We start from the raw sequence: 20,565 nt of genomic DNA, 5'->3' as shown, positions 1-20,565 counted from the left end.
CTCCCCCTGTAGATAGCGCCATACAGCCCCCTGTAGATAGCGCCATAGAGCCCCCTTTAGATAGCGCCATACATCCCCCCTGTATATAGCGCCATAAAGCACCCCCATGTAGATAGCGCCATACAGCCCCCCTGTAGATAGCGCCATACAGCACCCCCATGTAGATAGCACCATACAGCTCCCCCTGTAGATAGTGCCATACAGCCCCCTGTAGCTAGTGCCATACAGCCCCCTGTAGATAGCGCCATACAGCCCCCCTGTAGATAGTGCCATACAGACCTCCCTGTAGATAGCACCATACAGCCCCCCCTGTAGATAGCATCATATAGCGACCCCCAAACAAATAAAACAAAAAAACTTCATGCTCACCTAGGCTCCATTCCCGCGAACGAACGAAGAGAATCAACGCCGACAGAATCCTTGCGTAAGTCGGCGTGATCCAGTGATGTTATCACGCTGGCGCAGGGATCCCATACCTGCACATGATAGGCTGCAGGCCGAACGTGGCCTGTAGCCTAGTAAATGGCAGGGTAGGGAGATACCTCCCTGCTTTGTCATAGTGTTCAATAGTATCTGTATCCTAAGGACGCAGATACAATTGAATGTGGCGTCGCTATCGCTGTAGCAGTCATAGCGGCTGCTAGTGGCACCCCCTTGCATGGGGGGGCCTCATCCCGCAGGCCTCGTAGCAGCCATTATGGCTGCTACAGCGGTAGTTACACTGCCTCCTAAACAGGTACTCCCTCTAGAAGCAGAATCCCCTACAAAAGCGTTGGCAACGGGGATTCCACTCCTGGAGGAGCCATAACGGCAGAGGCAGCACCCGGCGGCTGAGTGGGCTCCCCCAAAGGTAGTGGCCCCAGCACATGTTCGGGTTAGCTGGGTGCCGACGCCGGCCCTACTCCTATATATAACATCTTCTGTCAATCTGACACAACCTTAGTTGCACAAAACAATAATGGGCTGATATGCACTTCATATCTTGCATTACTTTTAAGGAGAGACCATGCATTTGCTTTATTGAACGTTTACAGTATAATGGGTTTTTGCTGTACTAACACATTATTATAAAGGTTTCTCTACTGAATTGTTTTACATGATTAATTCAGGGACTTGTGGAAGGACTATCCTTAGGAAAGTCCATTAATGTTTGATCGATAAAAGTCCGATTTCCTGGTTCCCCCGAATCAACAGAAAAAAGGATCTGTGGTGCCCACAGCGAGTGTTGCCACCCCATCATTGTTTACCCAGGCACATCGCCATACATACGTGTGTGGCTGTGCTTGATACTGCAGCTTAGCTTCATGTATGAGCCTATGGGTCTGTGCATGCAGTACCACAGACCCTTCATTCTGCTAATCAGTGGGGGTCCCGAAAGTGAAACCCCGACATATCAAACATTGAAAGCCTAGCCTATGAGTAGGCCATCAAGTACCAGAAAACCCCTTTAAGGGACAGCTAGTTGGCTCAATGGTTAGCACTGTTGCCTTGCAGTACTAGAGTACTGGGATTGAGTCTTAGGCCTCGTGCACACTTCCGAGACATTTTTCACGGCCGTTTGTGACGCATCCGTGTGGCCGTTTTAGCGGCCGTGTGCACTCCCGTGTGCACTCCGTCTTTCCGTTTCCGTGCGCCGAGCATGGTATTGTCCAGGGTGCTGAAAGAGTTAATGGGCTGCACTGATCGGCAGTAACTCTTTCAGCACCCTGGACAGTACCATGCTCGGCGCTCGGAAAATACAATTTTAATGTAATAAAAAATAAATAAATATGTCATACTTACTTTCCTCCTGTCCGGCCTCCAGCGATGACGTTTCATCCATGTCACCGCTGCAGCCAATCACAGGCTGTAGTGGTGGTCACGCACGTCAGGATGACGTCAGAAGGCCGGCCTCCAGGGATGACGCTTCATCCCACGTGACCGCCTCTGCAGCCAATCACAGACTGCAGCAGCCTCTGCAGCCAATCACAGGCTGCAGCGGCCTCTGCAGCCAATCACAGGCTGCCACATCAGAAAGGAAGGCTGGACTGGAGGAAGAAGAGGGACTCGTCACCAAGACAATGACCGGGTACGTTTGAACTGATTTTTATTTTATTTTTAATCAGCAGCCTCTTTTCTCTATCAGTGATTGATAGAGACAAGTGGCTGCCGAGATTAGTGTAATATTTCTGTAATGTTTTTCTGCTCGCCCGGCCGCTGCTAGGCAACGGCTACATCACACACGGACGGCACACGGATGCCTTCCGTGTGCCTTCAGTTTTTTTGACGGCCCCATTGACTTGCATGGGCCTCACGGTCACGGAATCTCGGACCAAGGTAGGACATGCTCTACTTTGGATCGGAACGGAGCAACGGGACCGTCAAAAAAACTGAAGTGTGCATGGCCCCATTGAAATGAATGGGTCAGTGTGCTAGCCGTCAGAAAAACGGTTAGCACCCTGAAGGAAAAAACTGAAGTGGGCATGGGGCCTTACCAAGGGCAACATCTGCATGGAGTTTTTATTTTCTCTCTGTGTTTGTGTGGGAGAACTTTTCTCCCAGAACTCTGGTTTTCCCTTAGGCTCCAAAATCATACAGATAGGTTTATTAGCTTTCTATAAGATTGTCCCTAGTGTGTGTTTATGATAGGGAAATTAAATTGTGAGCCCCATTGGGAACATCGACTGATGGTGACAATCTCTGTACGGCTCTGTGCAATATGTTGGCTATATAAACAAGGGGTACAATAAATAAATAAAATCAGCTGAAATAAGAGTGTTTGCCAGTAGGATATCAGCATAATGACTATAATTATTGGGCTTTGCCGTTAGGGCATGTCCACAGTTAGGCCACGTTCAGAAATGGCGGAATTGCTGTTGAATTCTGCAGCAGCCGTTTTTTACATTTGTTTCTATAAATTTTTAGGAAACTTACTTCGGACGTTGCGGAAAATAACTGCGGAATTTAGGCTGCGGTGCAGAATTTTCCCTCCACAGCATGCACATTATGTTGCGAAGAAGCGGAATTTCACTGCGGATTTCATCCTTTGCAATGCAAAAACTGAAATCTGTGACAAGTCCGCTGTGATATCTGCAACGTCTGAATTACCTGTCAAATATGCAAATGTTTGTGCAGATTCGTTGCATAATTGGCCCAAATCTGCACCAACATTTGCAGCGGAAAAATTCTGCCATGTCTGTACGTGGCGTTATAGAAACAACTGACTATGACTGATCTGTCGACAAATCCTAAATTGCAGCAAACACATGACCTATATATACTGTAGTACTGTATGTGTATATCTATCTATCTATCTATCTATCTATCTATCTATCTATCCATCCATCCATCCATCCATCCATCCATCCATCCATCCATCCATCCATCCATCCATCCATCCATCCATCTATCTATCTATCTCAGATCTAGATACAGGGCAGAGACACACAGACACCATTAGTCTAATAGATCCTGAGAGCTAGACCTTGTAAGTAATAGTGTGTGCCGACACTGTCATTAGAAGAACTTTGCCTGAGGGAGACGGGTTGAGGTTTCTATGTTGAGCAGAGCCCTGACTAGTAAAGGCTGTATTTGCATGATAAATGCTCTACATGGAATGCTAGCTATGGACATGAAATATTTATTATCAGCGGTGAGTTTTTTTAATTATCAGCGGACCAGCACTTTACTATTAAGGTCGTAAATGTATTATCTCACATTATATTATAACATTTTATTATTCAAAGCAGCATTACAATAACACTTATGCCTTTAGGCCTTAAAAAATGCAGGTGATCCGGATGAAAATGCACTTTGGATCTATAATTTTTAAATAGCACAACAAAAAAAAATATTTATGTTTCATTTTGTTTCCAGGATAACCCCTTAAGGTCCAAGATTGTTTGGGGCCTTTATGTCCAGACTAGATTTTTATTTAGTATGCAACATTTTAAATGGCAATATGTTTGTAACTACTTTACTGCGCTATCGATCCTGTCAAAATGACGGAACCCTGTCACAACGGTGACTGACGGAAACCATTAGCTAGGTTTCCGTCACCATTGAGTTCAATAGTGAGGGAAACGGAAGCTGAGGTTTCCGTTTGCCTTTCCGCTGAGGTGTTAACCTGAAAAAACCTCAGACAAAACCTCTCAGCGGAACAGAGACGGTGATGTGAACAATATCCATAGATAATGTGAGGGCCAGAAACTTTTTAAACTCTGTAATATTTTTTACCATTCATTTCTTGGATCTTACATAATTGGAAGAGGATTTTTTTGTTGTTTGTTTTTAAATTAATAATGTGGCATACAAGTTTTTTGACAATATACTCAATTCAATTGTCAGTGCTGATGAGGTAGAAAAACTACAGTGGGCTTAAACCTGTCACATCCAAATTAATGCCAGAAACAACATTAAATTAAGATACAAATGGGGAGCCTGAATTTGGAGGTGGTCAGTTTAAAAAAAATGGTTTAATGAAAAGTATATGGTTCAATAGTACCCAATAGTACCGTGTGCCTTTCTGTTGGTACTAACCATGCTCTTACTGTTGCTCGGCATGAATACGCAAGCCATTTTTTCACTAGCATAAGTCATTGCTATGTTTTTTCTAGCTGTGTCACTGAGATCAAAATCATCAAAGGCCATCTCACTATCTGAAGTATACTTGCATTCTGAGCACAATAGAGCATAGGTTTATTCTCCACTGTACATTTTTTTGGGCCTTTATGAAACTGTTTTTGTGTGTTTCCTAATTGTATACATACAGGGCCTAGCTCACAATCTACATTCTAGTTCATCCTATAGGTGTTCGATGGGGTTGAGGTCAGGGTTCTGTGTGGGCCAGTAAAGTTCTTCCACACCAAACTTGCCCAACCATGTCCTTATGGAGCTTGCTTTGTTCACTGGGGCAGATTCACACTAAGATAGAAAAATACCTTTCCCAAACTGTTCCCACAACATTGGAAGCATACAATTGTCCAAAATGTATGCTGAAGCATTAAGATTTCCCCTCCCTGGAATTAAGGGGCCTAGGCCAACTCCTGAAAAACAACCTCATAGCATTATCCCTACTCCACAAACTTTACATTCGCCAAACCCAGACTCGTCCATCAGACTGCCAGATAGAGAAGTGTGATTCCACACTCCACAGAACACATTTCTTCTGCTCCATAGTCCAGTGGTGGCGTGCTTTACACCACTCCATCCGACGCTTTTACATTATGCTTGGTAATGCAAGGTTTGCATGCAGCTGCTCGGCCATGGAAACCCATGCCATGAAAATCCCGGCAGACAGTGTTTCTGTGGTTGTTAATGCCAGAGGAGGATTGGAACTCTGCATTCATGGCCGCCATCAGAGCAGTACTGCTGGTACTCGAGTCAGGGGCACGGCAACAAGGATGAAAATAAGGGGCCCGTCCGCTACTTTAAACATTTCGTTGAGGGCCCCGGCGTTAGTTACTTGGAGAAAGGAACGAACCCTGCAATGTAACGGGCCGTTCTTTACTCTGAAGTAACTTACGCTGAGGCCCTGAGAGGAAGACGCTGCCTGAGCAGAAAACAGAAGCTCCGTGTCACGTGTGGAGAGAGCCGCCCACCAGACAGGTCCAGGGGAGGGAGGAAAAAGGAAGAGCTGGAGAGAAGCAGTGCCACACAGCTCCCCCCTCCTGCCTGCAACTTGTAACTGCTGAGGAAGATTCCTCCAAGACAGGTAAGAGGGAGCTGTAATGTTGTGTGTGGGGGATTTTTTACAAATCGTTTTTGTGGGAGAGGGGGACCTAACTATGTGGGGGAGGGGATTTTGTGTAAAACGTTTTTGTGGGGGAGGGGGACCTTACTGTAAAAGCTATATGTGGGGGAGGGGATTTTGTGTAAAACGTTTTTGTGAGGAGGGTGGGACTTGGCTGTGAATGCTATATGTGGGGGAGGGGATTTTGTGTCAAATGCTATATGTGGGGGATGGTGGGACTTAGCTGTGAATGAATGCTATGTGTGGGGGAAGGGATTCATTATTAATTTTTCTTGGGGAGGGGGAACTTAACTGTTAGGCTGAGTTCACACGGGGCGGATACACTGAGTAAAAGCACGCAGTGTATCCGCCCTGTGCGCCGCAGGGAATTCCGGATGAAAATCCATATCAAACTGTGGTACAGTTTTTCGCCCGGAATGTCCGCTGTGGAAACTGCAGCATTTAGCCGGCCTGCTAGCAGTCACATGGGATGAAACATCATCCCAGGAGGCCGCGCTGGAGGGAGGAAGAAGCCCAGACTCCTGTGTAACTATGAGATTTTTTTTTTAGTTGCATTTTTTTTAATTCAAAGGGGAAAACTCGCAACAAATAAACAGTCATGCTGCGGAATAAAATTATGCACCGCAAGTCAATTTCTGAGCATTTTTACCGCTCACTATTTACGCAGCGTGTGGATGACATTTGTTTTATCTCATCCACTCTGCTTCTACTGCATTTGCTGCGGATTTTTTGCAATGAATTCCGTTGCGCAAAAACTGCAGTATTTACGCTACGTGTGAACTGACCCTAAGGACTAATTCACATGACCGTGTTCAGGTCAGTGGGACTGACATGTTCAGTGACAGCGGTCGGATCAAGCTGTTATCGATCACATCTTTGTTTATAATTTAGATATGATTGGTAAGGCCGGGTTTCCACGTAGCTAAACGCTGAGGAATTTCCGCAGTGGAATTCTGTGCGGAAATTACGCAGCATTTACAGTAGCAGCAAAGAAGATGAGATTTTGTAAACCTCATGCCCACGCTGCTGAAAAAACCTGTAGCATAAACGTTAATAAATTTACCTGCAGTGCGGAATTTAAATCATGTCCTTCTTCCTGCAGTCCAATGACGCTGATTGGCGGGGCAGAATGACTTGCCCCGTCAATCAGCACCTTTCAAGCATGGAAGCGGCGCGATGATGTTATTGCACCGCTAGCCAATCAACGTCATTGTAAGGCGCTGAATGGTCAGAACATGCCCGGCCATTCAGCGCTAATGCATGTATTTGGCTGTCGCTAGCACCGGGGCCCCCTCCGGTGCTAGCGACGCCTACAGGCATGAGAGGGCCTGTGTCGCCCGGCCTGTGTCGCCCGTACTCGGCGGCGCGGGCCCCATAGTAGCGGCGCTACTGCTGTAGCAGCCATAACGGCTGCTAGCGGCGCCACCGAGCATATGGGGTGGGCGTGTCGGCTGGTGGCATGGGCCCCCTCATGCCGTGGGCGCCGTAGCAGCCGCTACGGCTGCTATCACGGTAGTTACGCCACTGGTACCACGCACTAATTCAGTGAGCTCTTTAGAATGACCCATTCTTTCACAAATGTATCTAAAGTTAGAGTGCATGGCTAGGTGCTTGATTTGATATATCTGTGGCAATAGGATTGAGTAAATCACCTGAATGTAAACCTCAGTTAAAACTTTATACTGGTGCTGCCTCTCAAAATAAGTGTCTCCCCCCCTCAACGTAGAACACTGTGAGGGGAGAGTGAAAGGGGCTTAGAGTTCAATGCAGCTGAAAATTTTGTTTTCTAGACAAGCTTTTGAGTGATTACCACGATTGCTCTTGTATAATGTTCACATGCTCAGAAACCAAGCATATTGACTCAGTTGTCACTGGGCAATTGCAGAGTAGCAAAGGGAGCCACCAGCAGTGGACATAGAGGGGGTGAGCATTGGAGCACCGCGGAGAGGTAACGGGGAATACATCGGCACCTATCTGCTTGATTATCGCCGGGCAAGAACTGGCACTGCCGCGGGGAGTGGACAGAGTGGGAGAGGGGGAGCCCTGGAATTGCTTTCCTGGTGGTACAAGCAGGTGACTATTCACGTCCTAATAGAAAGTGGTACTTTCTATTAGTCACCACCAAGGGAGGAATAAAAGACATGTACTGCACATTAACTTTTTATATATTTATATATTGCTACGAAGTAGAGATGAGCAAATATCTGGAAATTTGTTTCAGGTCAGATTCGGTAGAATCAGCCGTCCGATTTGATTTTGTCCAAACTAATTCTATGCGAAGCATGAGTACCCAGATTGCCCTGAAAACTTGTGTCTGACTTTCAAGTTCTTAAACACCAAGCCAGCATTAGAAAATGTCAAAGTGACAGCAATATATATGGGGAGAGGGAGGGATAACCGCAGTGCATTTCGGGAAGGCTGTCTGCAAGGCATTGTGGGAAAGCCAGTCCAAGGTCATGTGATCCTTTTTCTAATCTGTAAAATGGTGGTCGGCGGCCGATCTGTCATCTAAGGGGCCTTTCATGCCGACAATCTGTAGATTCACGTCCTATTCGCATATACCCCGTGCTGATAGGACGCAAATCTAAAGACCTCTGCCTCTGTCGGCATAGCGCTGGGGATAGTGTTCTGACAAAGGCGTTGTCAGTGTTTCCCTGGCTCCCGAGCAACCTGTTCTCTGACAGCCGAACCGATTGGTTCAGCTACAGAGAATATGATCACCATTATTAACTGCTTCCTGACCGCCCACAGTAAATTCCCATCGGCGCTTGCTGGGCTCTGTGCAGCGCCGACGTGAATTCACAGTGGGTGTTAAAAGCGCGATCGGGGTGTCTCAGAGTAGTGCTGACACCCGGATCGCGCTGTTAACCCCTGCCTCTGGTCCCGGAGACATGATCGGGACCTGATTGGTTCAGGTCCCGATCATGTGATCACAGGGAAAGTTTGTTGTAGCAACAAAATGTAACGTTTTTTGCTACAACAAACTTTCGAGGACCGATTGCGGGTGCTGCCGTCAGTTGCATGGCAAAACCGGAGGCCATACAACGGTCTCCGGGTCTGCCATTCAAGGAAGCCTATGAGGACCAGCTGGTCCTCATAGGCCTCCTGTCAGTGTGACTGTCAACGTCACACTGCCAGTTTATAACATGTTACACTACATAGGTAGTGTAATGTGTCATAGCAGTCTTCAAGTAAAAAAAGTTAAAAAGAAAGTTAGAAAAATGTTTTATAAAAGTGTAAAAACAAAAAATGCATTTTTTCCTATAAGTCTTTTATTATAGGGAAAAAATGAAAACGTTAAAAAAGTACACATATTTGGTATCACCGCGTTCGTAACGACCCAAACTATAAAACTATAATATTATTTCTCCCGCACGGTGAACACCACAAAAATGATTAAAAAAACAATGCTAGCATCACTATTTTTTTGGTCATCACCCCTCCCACAAAATAGAATAAAAAGTGATCAAAAAATCATATGTACCCTAAAATGGCACCAATAAAACTACAGATTGTAATGTAACAAATAAGCCCTCACACGGCTCCGGTGGAGAAAAAATAAAAAAAAGTTCTGGCGCTCAGAATATAGCGGATAACATCCGGCACCATTTATCAGTGCGACACCGGCCACACATCTATGAATTATTTATTTACCACATGATTATACCCTCTTATTATGCCCTAATGTACTCTGCCCAGCTTACATGTGCCCCCACATTATAAACTGAAATACCAGCAAAACCCCAAACCAAACTATTACCAAGCAAAATTTGTGCTTCAATATCCAAATGGGTCCAAACAGCCGTTTATTACCACATATGGGGTATTGCCGTAATCGTGAGAAATTGCTTTACAAGTTTTGGGGTGCTTTTTATTCTTTATTCCTTGTAAAAATTAATTATTTTTTATATTTTTTCAGAAAAAAAAGTCGATTTTCATTTTCACAGACCTATTCCAATAAATATAGCAAAAGACCGGTCGGGTCAAGATGCTAACTATACCTTTAGATAAATTCCTTGATGTGTGTAGTTTCCAAAACCACTTTTGGGGAGATTCCACTATTTGGCACCACAAGACCTCTTCAAACCTGACAAGGTGCCTAAAATATATTCTAAAAAAAAGGAGACCCCAAAATTCTCTAGGTACTCCTTTGCTTCTGAGTCCAGTGCTTCAGTTCATTATAACACTAGAGCCACATGTGTGATATTTCTAAAAATGCAGAATCTGGGCAATAAATATTGAGTTGTATTTCTCAGGTAATACCTTCTGTGTTACAGAAAAAAATGTATTACAAATGAATTTCGGCAAAAAAAAATGAAATTTGTAAATTTCACCTCTACTTTGATTTAATTCCTGTTAAACGCCTAAAGGGTTAATAAACGTTGTGAATGCGGTTTTAAATACTTTGAGGGGTGCAGTTTTTTCGGTTTTGGGGTGAATTATGGGGTCTATCTAGTACATAAGGCCCTCAAAGCCACTTCAGAACTCAGCTGGTCCTTGACAAAATAGCCTTTTGAAATTTTCTTGAAAATGTGAGAAATTGCTGCTAAAGTTCTAAGCCTTGTAACGTCCTAGAAAAATAAAATAATGTTCAAAAAACAATGCAAATATAAAGTAGACATATGGGGGATGTAAATTAGCACCAATTTTGTGTGGTATTAATATCTGTTCTACCAGTAGATTACATTTAAAATTAGAAAAATTATAATTTTTGCACATTTTCTTGAAATTTTGTTGTTTTTCCACAAATAAGCTATGAATTTATTGACCACATTTTTCCACTAACATAAAGTACAATATGTCACGAGAAAACAATCTCTGAATCGCTTGGATAGGCAAAAGCATTCCAGCGTTATTACCACATAAAATGACACATGTCAGATTTGAAAAAATGGGGCTGGTCATTGAGGCATCGATGACCCTTGGTCCTGAAAGGGTTAATATACTTTAAATTTCCAAAGTATTTGATCAGAAGCATTGCTGGGGTCTTAAAAGGCTCAAAATTGAAGTCTTCTCTCATTGTAGTTCAATTTTTCCATGTTTTCCATCTGGCCCAGACTGCCACGTAGACTACTTCCAGCCACGACCTGTGCAGACATGAAGACATGGGTAGAGGGCGATTTCAGGATGGGTGAACAGGCTTGGGCTAACATAGATTCTGACATCCTTTAGGTACTTTATCTCTTTCCTGGTTTTCCCGGCTATGGGGTATGTGGACCCACTAGGCCGCACCACCGTAGTGGGATAGCAGCTGGCCAAACAAAAGTCAATAACAGTCTCTAGGACAAGAGTACCAGGATAGATGATTTGGCAAACAGTCAGCGTGGCAGACATTAGGCGTAGTAGACACGTGGCATAGCAACACGTGGCGTAGCAGACACTTGGTACAGATGACACTTGGCACAGATGACACTTGGCACAGATGACACTTGGCACAGATGACACTTGACTCCAACACTAGACTTCCCACAGGAACAAACACAACTACTGGAAACAGTACACAGGATACAGTATATAGGAACACAGGATACAGGATACAACTAAGGGACCATTTGAAATAACGAACATGGACAGATACAACGCTCAGGCAAGGAGGAAGGGGCAGATCCCTTTTTATAATTCAGGATGTTGTTGGGATTGGGTAGGGAACATTTACAGGAGTGCAGGCTGGCCCTTTAAGGCCGGGGAAGAGCGCGTATCCTCACCTTAGGAAACACTACAGGGCAGTGCGGCCTCTGGAAAGTAAGAGAAGCCGGTGGTCTGCGACCGTTGACATTACACTGGTTTTAATGTATATCCACTATATACATTTTTTATAATTTCACTGCAATATCTGATGTTTAATAGTATAACCTATGAAATTATACATACGCTATTGTAAAATTATCTTTTTAACATTCACCTGTTATGTATGCTCCATCTACTGGGCTGTACTACCCGCCTATATATACAGTGTTCACTTGTTTGTTAACTTTGCTTGGGAAAGACTGTTGAGCCGAAACATTACTACCGGATTCAAACTACAACACTTTTTTTTTTTTGCATCAAAAGTCTGTGGCAAATATACTACTGCCTTGTTTGTTTGTTTTGTTTTTCTGGGTTTTTTTTTCAAATGTTTCTTTTAGAAACTATTTGGGTTTACATTTTTATTTTTTTTAAAAGTAGGCAATGCAGGCAAATGTACAACCATCCACCATTTATCAACAGCAATGACATTGCAAAACCTTGTTCTTTCTCATTGTTAAAAATACTTTTGTACTCATTTCTAATATAGTCAGTCGCCTTGAGGCTGGAGAACATGGCCTGATGCAGTGACATCATCACGCAGCCTGCGCCGGGATGCTGGGTCCTGTGCATGGTCCTGGCATCTTGTAGACCATAGGCATAAAGCAGCCCAAGGCCTACTGTATGGGAGAGAGAGAATGGCAGGGCAGGAAGCCTATGGTTTAGTACTCCATAGGTTTCAATTGCATCTGCGTAGTGAGAATGCAGATATAGTTGCAAGTAACACTTCACCGAAGTCCAGATCACTACGGCCAAAAGTTCTGGGGAAAGGGCCAGCCATGCCAGTGCCATTTTTACAGATATATTTTTATATATATATATATATATATATCTGTGGGAGAAAAATTGCGACATGCTCCATTGCATTTTGTATTATGGAGGCATTCTCCCTTAGAAGCAATTCTACAATACAGTGCTGTACAGAAGCACCACACGGTGGCTCAGTGCCCCAGCAGCTTAATGCAGAATCACCCAAATCCCACACTGCCCCAAGTTTCGACTTCCATAATCCTTCTAACTGATCCTGGCCTGATAATATACCATGGTAACTATATGAAGCAATCAGTAGGCAGCTAATACAAACTTTATAGGTGTTCTTATAAAAGAACACATATTTTGCTCATCATTTTGTTCAGTCTAATTGAGCTCACCCAAAAATTTAGAAAAATGAAGGAAATTCTAGAATGATTTTCAATGCAATTCTGTTTGGGACATATGTCATAATAGTTCCATCCAATGTTATAATATGAGATCATATAACAACATTATCATTTGTAAAATATTTATTCTAAGGGCTGGCATACAATGTCACTTAAATGGTAATAATCATTATTTTAATCAGAATACAGATTACAACCCCCACCCACCCCTCATCCTGCTTAGCAGCTGGATAACTGAGGTTAGTAAACATCGGTTTTGAATTAAAATGTAATGACGGTTTCCAGTAGTAATCATCCTAAATCTGAAAATGTTACAAATTATGTAATGTATAGATCCCATCTGAACCGGACAGGAAACAATCCAGTTTCATGTTTGTGCTGCAGGATCCCTCCCAACATAATCATCAACGATGAAGCAGGCAGGAAACTAAATGGAAATAATACAAGGAAGCTTTTTTTCAACACCCATCCCTAAAACTTCATCTAAACAGCCATTGTTTTGCTGTCTCAGGTTAAATCTTAATAAAACAGTTAGTCCCTAGTGAAGCCCTCGGTTATCTGATTAAAAAGAAAAAAATATTAGCTCGTCCAATAAAAATTTTGGACGTGCTGACAATTTCACAGAAAAGTATTCTAGCAATCATTTTTATTACATTAAGTCGTGACCAGATAAACGTATCCATTGTGCGACAAATCGCATACGTAACAGCTAGGCATGTTTTCTGTTAACCACTTTCTATTAACAATTTTGCTCCCACAATTGCTGATGATTCAGTACCTTGAGGTAAATTTTAACATCAAAATACTTGCACAAAGGGTCATTCTTATGACCCAAGAAATAATTCTTATATGCCTTTTAATTGGACTTTGTGACATAGACATGGTCGGGAGTGAGGAGTAAATGTAACAGATATTGCGCTGGGGTCCAGGAGCGTCAAGCTAATCCCACACATTCTGAAATAAAATATTGCTATTTAGATGTTACACGGGTTCTGTATAATGAATATATTTTTAAAGTATTCTTACTTATTTTAATATTTCTTTTTTTGAGCACTGCAGAGGTTGGACCGTTTTTTTTTTAAAAGTGTTGTCTGCTTTACACCAACCCCTTTGGATAAACGGTTCCTCTACCGATAAGCAAATCACAGGTTATGCAGCTGCTGAGACTCCTAGAAATCAGCTGTGATCTGCGGAGGAACCTGTCAGCAAGAGTTTAATTCACCTGCAGCACCACCGCAGGAGAAATTAATCATTACACTGTAGCTATTTAAAGCAATCGGCTTTCAGCGTAATACACCGACATGTCGGGTTTTCCAGAGGGAGAGACACACTTTGTCTCATAGTTATCAGATAGGAAAACCCCTTTAACTTTGCAGTTCAACTTCTGGAAATAGCCGAACGGCGATTCAAGTAGTTAGACCTTTATGATCAGCTTCTAGAAAGGGGAATTGTAATGTGGAAAAACAAGGGGTTATCCGGGGACCAGAAATTGCATTGCAATTAATATATTTATGTGAAAGTAAGTAACTTACTTATATACTTTAATTAAAAATTCTGTATGAAATGGTACAGTTCAAACCTCATGAATTATTCAGGAAGTGCTGGAGCTTTTCTGATAGTGATGACGCTCCGACGCGGTCCCACGTGACTGAGCTCTTGCTTCATGTGCTGTTCGTGAACATGACCTCAAGGGGCTGTCACATTGCCTATTGCTTGAATCCCGAGCACAGTATCAGCTAGTGCTTTGCTCGAGACTCCAGCACTGCTCCCGACGTCCATATTTGGTCATTTCAGTGGTTTCTTATCGCTGAAGTCCCCGAGCAGAGCATCAGTTGATGCTCTAAGCCTGGGGACTCTACAACTTCGGCCCACGTCATTGTCACTGTCCATATATGGACAATGACGTCGGCAGCACTACTGGAGTCCCTGAGCAAAGCATCAGCTGATGCTCTGCCTGGGAACTCCAAAACTTCGGCCCACGTCATTGTCACTGTCCATATATGGACAATGATGTTGGCAGCTGTACTGGAGTCCCCGAGCAGAGCATCAGCTGATGCTCTGCCTGGGGACTCCACAAATTCTGCCCACGTCATTGTGACTGTCCACATATAGATAATGACGTCGGTAGCAGTACTCTGGAGTCCCCCAACAGAGCATAAGGACTGCAGTCATGTTCACAAACAGCACATGACGTAAGCCCTCAGTCACGTGGGGCTGTGTCGGAGCATCATCATTATTAGAAAAGTTTCAGCACTTCCTGAATAATTCATGAGGTTTGAACTGCACCATTTAGTACAGAATTTTTAATTAAAATATATTAGTAAGTTACTTAGTTTCACATAAATATATTATTGCAATGCAATTTTTGGTCCCCGTATAACCCCATTAATGTAAAAACTATTCTGAGGGTATGTTCACACACAGTGAGCAAAAACGTCTGAAAATACAAAGCTGTTTTCAGGCGAAAACAGCTCCTGATTTTCAGACGTTTTTTAACAACTCATGTTTTTCGTGGCGTTTTTTACGGCCGTTTTTGGAGCTGTTTTTCAATGAGTCAATGAAAAATGCCTCCAAAAATGTCCCAAGAAGTTTCCTGCACTTCTTTTGATGAGCCGTCATTTTACACACCGTATTTTGACAGCGACACGTAAAATAAAGGCTTGTGGGAACAGAACATCTTAAAACCCATTGCAGGCAAAGGGCAGATGTTTGTACATACCCTAAGGCTTCCTTCACACATGAATGTTTTGGTTCATTTAAAATATGCCCTAAAAAAATCTTCAAATACTGCAATGCATCAAACAGGCAGTGTTGTTTTTGGCAAAATTTAGGTCTATTAGTGATGCGCTATATTTTTGTCGCATTTATTATAGTTTTGCACAAAAAAATGGTTGATTATGACACGCTTTCCACATTGGGTTGTATGCTTAGAATTTAGGTGTGCATTTGTCAAGTCGTGAAATGAGACAGGTTTTTCACTGGCGTGCGACATAACGCTAACTAAGGTATACCACCAAAGAAGTGGCATAAAGAAGGGAAAAGAGTCTAACATGTGCCAAGATGCCAAGATCAAGCAGTGTGAGCCTCATTGAAAAATTTGGCACATCTTCAGAGATAAATCCAGATAGCCTAAAGCTGGAGGGCTATCTAACGTTTAGCACCTCTAGCATTAGGTTATCTATCTTTACAACATTATTAATAAATCTGCCGCAGTGTGTGTAAAGAACTCTATATTTGCCTATTGACTACCAGTGAACATCTGCTTGCTGCGTTTTAGCTAACAAAAATTGGCAGAAAAATGCCACAAAGCGTTGTGTGTAAATCTGGCCAAACAGTGGCTTTTGCCACACTACTATTTTCCCAACAAGACCATGTGGTCTGTCCGTCATAAAAGAATGACCTAATCATATAGGACATGATGCTGTCAATCCTTTTATCAAGTTTCCAATGACTTGAAAAGAGATCATTCTTATATTCAATTATTATATAGTAAATATATCAAGCAGAACTAGTAAAATGAGAACGCCAACAACTTTCACTAGTGGTCTGTTCACTTTCATTTTGGTCTCAATTTTGTAAATCATAATTGTCTTACAATGATCATTATGAGAGATGTATTAGCTTTCATTATTATTCCTATTTTTGGAAACAAAAAAATGTATACTGCAAATAGGGATGCAACTGTACGTCAAACAGATCCAATAAAAAGATATGCAGGATGCGGATACAGTTGAATCCAATGCTGGAGCAAGGAGCTGACGGTTCCTTGCTCCAGCATTCACTATGTCGTGAGCCGTGAGTGGCTCGGCGCAGACAGGCGCGATGTAGTGATGTCATTGCGCCTGTCTGGGCCGAGCCACACACTACACAGACTGAAGGAGCAGAAGGATCTTCTCCACTCGTCGTGGGAACGGGGATAGGTGAGTAATTGTTTTTTTTTTAGCTTTTTATTAGGCACTACGAGGACATTATACTGGGTATGGAGGGCCGCTGTGGGGAAATACATTCAATGGGGGCAGCTATGCGGGCAGTTATGGTGGCATTAAACTGTGTGGGAGCAGCTATGGGGGCATTATTCTGTGTGGGGGCAGCTTTAGAGGAATTAAACTGTGTGGGGAGGCACTATAGGGGCATTATACTGTGTGAGGGCAGCTATAAGGACATTATACTATGTGGGGGCAGCTATAAGGGCATTATCCTGTTTAGGTACAGTTATAAGGGCATTATACTGTGTGGGGGCCACTAAGGGGTCAATATACTGTGTGGAGGCCCACTGGGCTGGGCCCAACTCAGATGTGTTTCACCCCCTGTGCTAAACCGATAGCTACTCCTCTGGTGGCCACTGATGGACGGGTCGATGGACTGATCGACCCACCATCAGCAGTCATAGTCGGGTCTCAGTGACGCACAACAGCAGAATATCTTGAGGCCGCCCCATCCCCTGCCCACACAATTATCATTGTCTTCGATGTTGCAGGGACTTATTTTTCGAATGCAGTTATTGCAGAGACTTATTTTTCGAAGTACCGGCATCTAACTACGAATGATGCTGATATACGTCAGAGAAAATGGGGCTAAGTATGGTAGTGGGGGTCCCAAACAATAGTCTCGGCCAAAAGTGTGTCCCGGCCTCAGAAAGTTTGGGAACCACTGCTTTAATGTATACCTTTTTCATGGTTTCGGAAAGTGCAACAGCCTCCAAAAATGTACTGTATATATGTACATTCCGGCACGATTGCAACAAATCTATTTGTACAGTACAAATGCCGTTTAAAAGAACTTGAACTTTTCTAATGACCTTAAAATGGGATGTATCTGCTTGTTTGCAGTTCAATGATTTTTCATGTATCAGTCATAGAACTGTTAGATTGGGGTTATCTAGCCGAGCAATTCTACACTAGCTTGAAGTTAATTAAGGATGCCGTAAATGTCAAGAACATGAACTGTAGTGTTCCCTCTATCTGCCCTTTTCAGAATAAGAGATAAAATAGGTCAGTTGTTTTTGGTTTTCCCAAGGGAAAAGCGTAGCCATAGACTATACTTTAGGATGCCCCATTCACTATCAAAAGAGAAAAAAGCGACACTGGCATTTGACATTCTCCAGTTGAACTTTTTGGGCTGTGTTTATTTTCCTTTTTCTAAATATAACAACTTTTGAATCTTTGTCAAACTACAAAGCATTTATATAAAGAAAAATGAACGTTATAAATTCTAGATTCTGGCATCCTGTGAGTAAGTGCCCCATGAGCATTGCAGAGAGTGAAATACAGGAACCTCAGGGTTTCTAGGCAGCAATACATTTCATTCATGGGATTTTGTCAAGCACATTGCACATAGAACTTCGATAGAAGAAAATTCTTGATAGCCAGGTTCTATGGCAATACTGTGGCTTTGAGCTTCTTTATTTTTACTGATGACTTTCATTGACTTTGCACAGATCATTGATCTTTACACTTTTTATTTTTCCTTGTTTTAGTTTGTTGGGATGTGGAGATAAAAGTACACAGCTTGGCATACTAAATGGCAGAACATCTATGTTATAAAATCAATGAGGCAGATTTACTATTCAAATAGCACCAGAATTCTGTTATACATTTCAACACGCTCGGCAGGAAGGGTGGCTTATTGGAAATGAGCATAGTCTGCCGGGAAGAGGCGTGGCTTTAAAGGGACACTGTGCGCCAAAAATGTGCCACAATTTTTAAGCAAAAAACTGGCATAAACTAAGCTAACTAATAAGTTGTATAAGTAAGAGAAAAGTGTCTAACATGTCTAGCAGGATGCGCCAAATTTATCATACAGCATGTTCCAATTTGGCACATCTTCTAACTGCCTTGTCTTTACAGTTTATACTAAGGGTATGTTCAAATGCAAACTCAAAAACGTCTGAAAATACGGAGCTGTTTTCAAGGGAAAACAGCTCCTGATTTTCAGACGCTTTTTGAGCCACTTGCGATTTTCGCTGCGTTTTTTACGGCCATTTTTGGAGCTGTTTTCAATAGAGTCTATGAAAAACGGCTCAAAAAATGTCCCAAGAAGTGACCTTCAATTTTTTTCGCAGCCGTTTTTTTACGCGGTAAAAAAAACGGCCCGTCGGAACAGAACGCCGCTTTTTCCATTTAAATCAATGGGCAGATGTTTGGAGGCGTTCTGCTTCAGATTTTTCGCCCGTTTACGGCCCGAAAATAGGCCGTGTGAACATACTCTAAGGCTGGGTTCACACGAGCACATTAACGTCCGTAATGGACGGACGTATTTCGGCCGGAAGTCCCGGACCGAACTCAGTGCAGGGAGCCGGGCTCCTAGCATCGTAGTTATGTACGATGCTAGGAGTCCCTGTCTCTCTGCGGGACAACTGTCCCGTACTGTAATCATGTTTTCAGTACAGGACAGTAGTTCCACGGAGAGGCAGGGACTCCTAGCGTCGTACATAACTACGATGCTAGGAGCCCGGCTCCCTGCACTGAGTTCGGTCCGGGACTTGCGGCCGAAATACGTCCGTCCATTATGGACGTTAATGTGCTCGTGTGAACCCAGCCTAATACTTAGACAGTATTAGTAAATCTTCCCCTATGTGCCTCATTTATCAAGGCTCTCTAAAAGACTTGCCTTGTTTCTTATAGCAACCAATCACAGGTCAGCTTTCTTTTCTTAAAGGCTATGTACACCTTTGAAAAGGATTTATTTATTTTTAAATAAAAATGCATATCAGTATGATTGTCACAACTTTGTAATTACTCTTTATTAAAAATTAGTTTTACTTTTTGAGATACAGTTGCTTTGTATCCTGTATACAGAGCAGCTGTATCTTGAGCTGAAAGCTGAATTAGTCAGGTCAGCGGGACTGACGGGTTCAGTGACAGCGGTTCCTGCGTGTCTCTGACACGCAGGATCGAGCTGCTATCGATCACATCCTTGTTCATAACTTAGATGTGATCGATTACAGGTGGATGATGCATGTCAGAGACACGAACGACCCGCTGTCACTAGACATATCAGTGCTGCTGACCTGACGTATACAGGTTTTAGCGCAATATACAGCTGCTCTGTTTACAGGATACAAAGCTGCTGAAAAAGTTCAAAAAATTTTTAATAAAAGATAATTACCACCAATCACACTGATACACATTTTTATTTTAAAAAAAATACAAAAAAAAATGTTTTCAGAGGTGTACATAGCCTTTAAGTTGTTCTGAAAAAATTAAAGCTGTACTATGAGCAGCAAGGCCAGTATTTCTGCTGCACAGTTTTAATAAATATGCCCCATTTTCTTTAGAGATTGAAAGATAACGGGAGATTTATCAGAAATAATGCAGGAGAAAACTAGAGCAGTTCCCCATAGCAACCAATTAGATTGCTGCTTTTATTTTTAAAGGGCCTCTAAAATATTAGCATGTGGCATGTGATAAACTTTTTTCATGTCCAGATGATGGACGTTCATTGATGAAACCATTGGTAATTTTATGAGAAGTATTATTTTATGTCTAGAATTACTGTTTATACTCATATGAGCCATAGCAATGTTATGGTGGTTTCGACTCTCAGATAAATATCGAACCAAAAAAGACCCAAATGGGAGCATAGAGACCTGAAAAGTTTCCATGTATGTCTAAAAGATAAATTTTATTTTGACTTCTTAAAAAGAACATGAATGGAAGACATATGTAAATATAAATGGTATCCAAGAGGATGTCAACATAAAACAAGTACAACGCTGCATTTGATGGTAAGTAATAGTGAGATAGAGCTGATTTTAAAAATACATGTTAGGCCTAAAGCACACGAATGTGTTTTTGCGGGCGCAATTCACCCGCAAATCTGCGGGTGAATTGCGGTCCCATTAATTTCTATTGGCCCATGCACATGACCGTGGTTTCCATGGTCCAGGCT

Source organism: Rhinoderma darwinii, chromosome 1 (genome assembly GCF_050947455.1).
Source record: "Rhinoderma darwinii isolate aRhiDar2 chromosome 1, aRhiDar2.hap1, whole genome shotgun sequence".
NCBI lineage: Eukaryota > Metazoa > Chordata > Amphibia > Anura > Rhinodermatidae > Rhinoderma > Rhinoderma darwinii.
Note: the sequence above shows the minus strand (reverse complement) of the source record.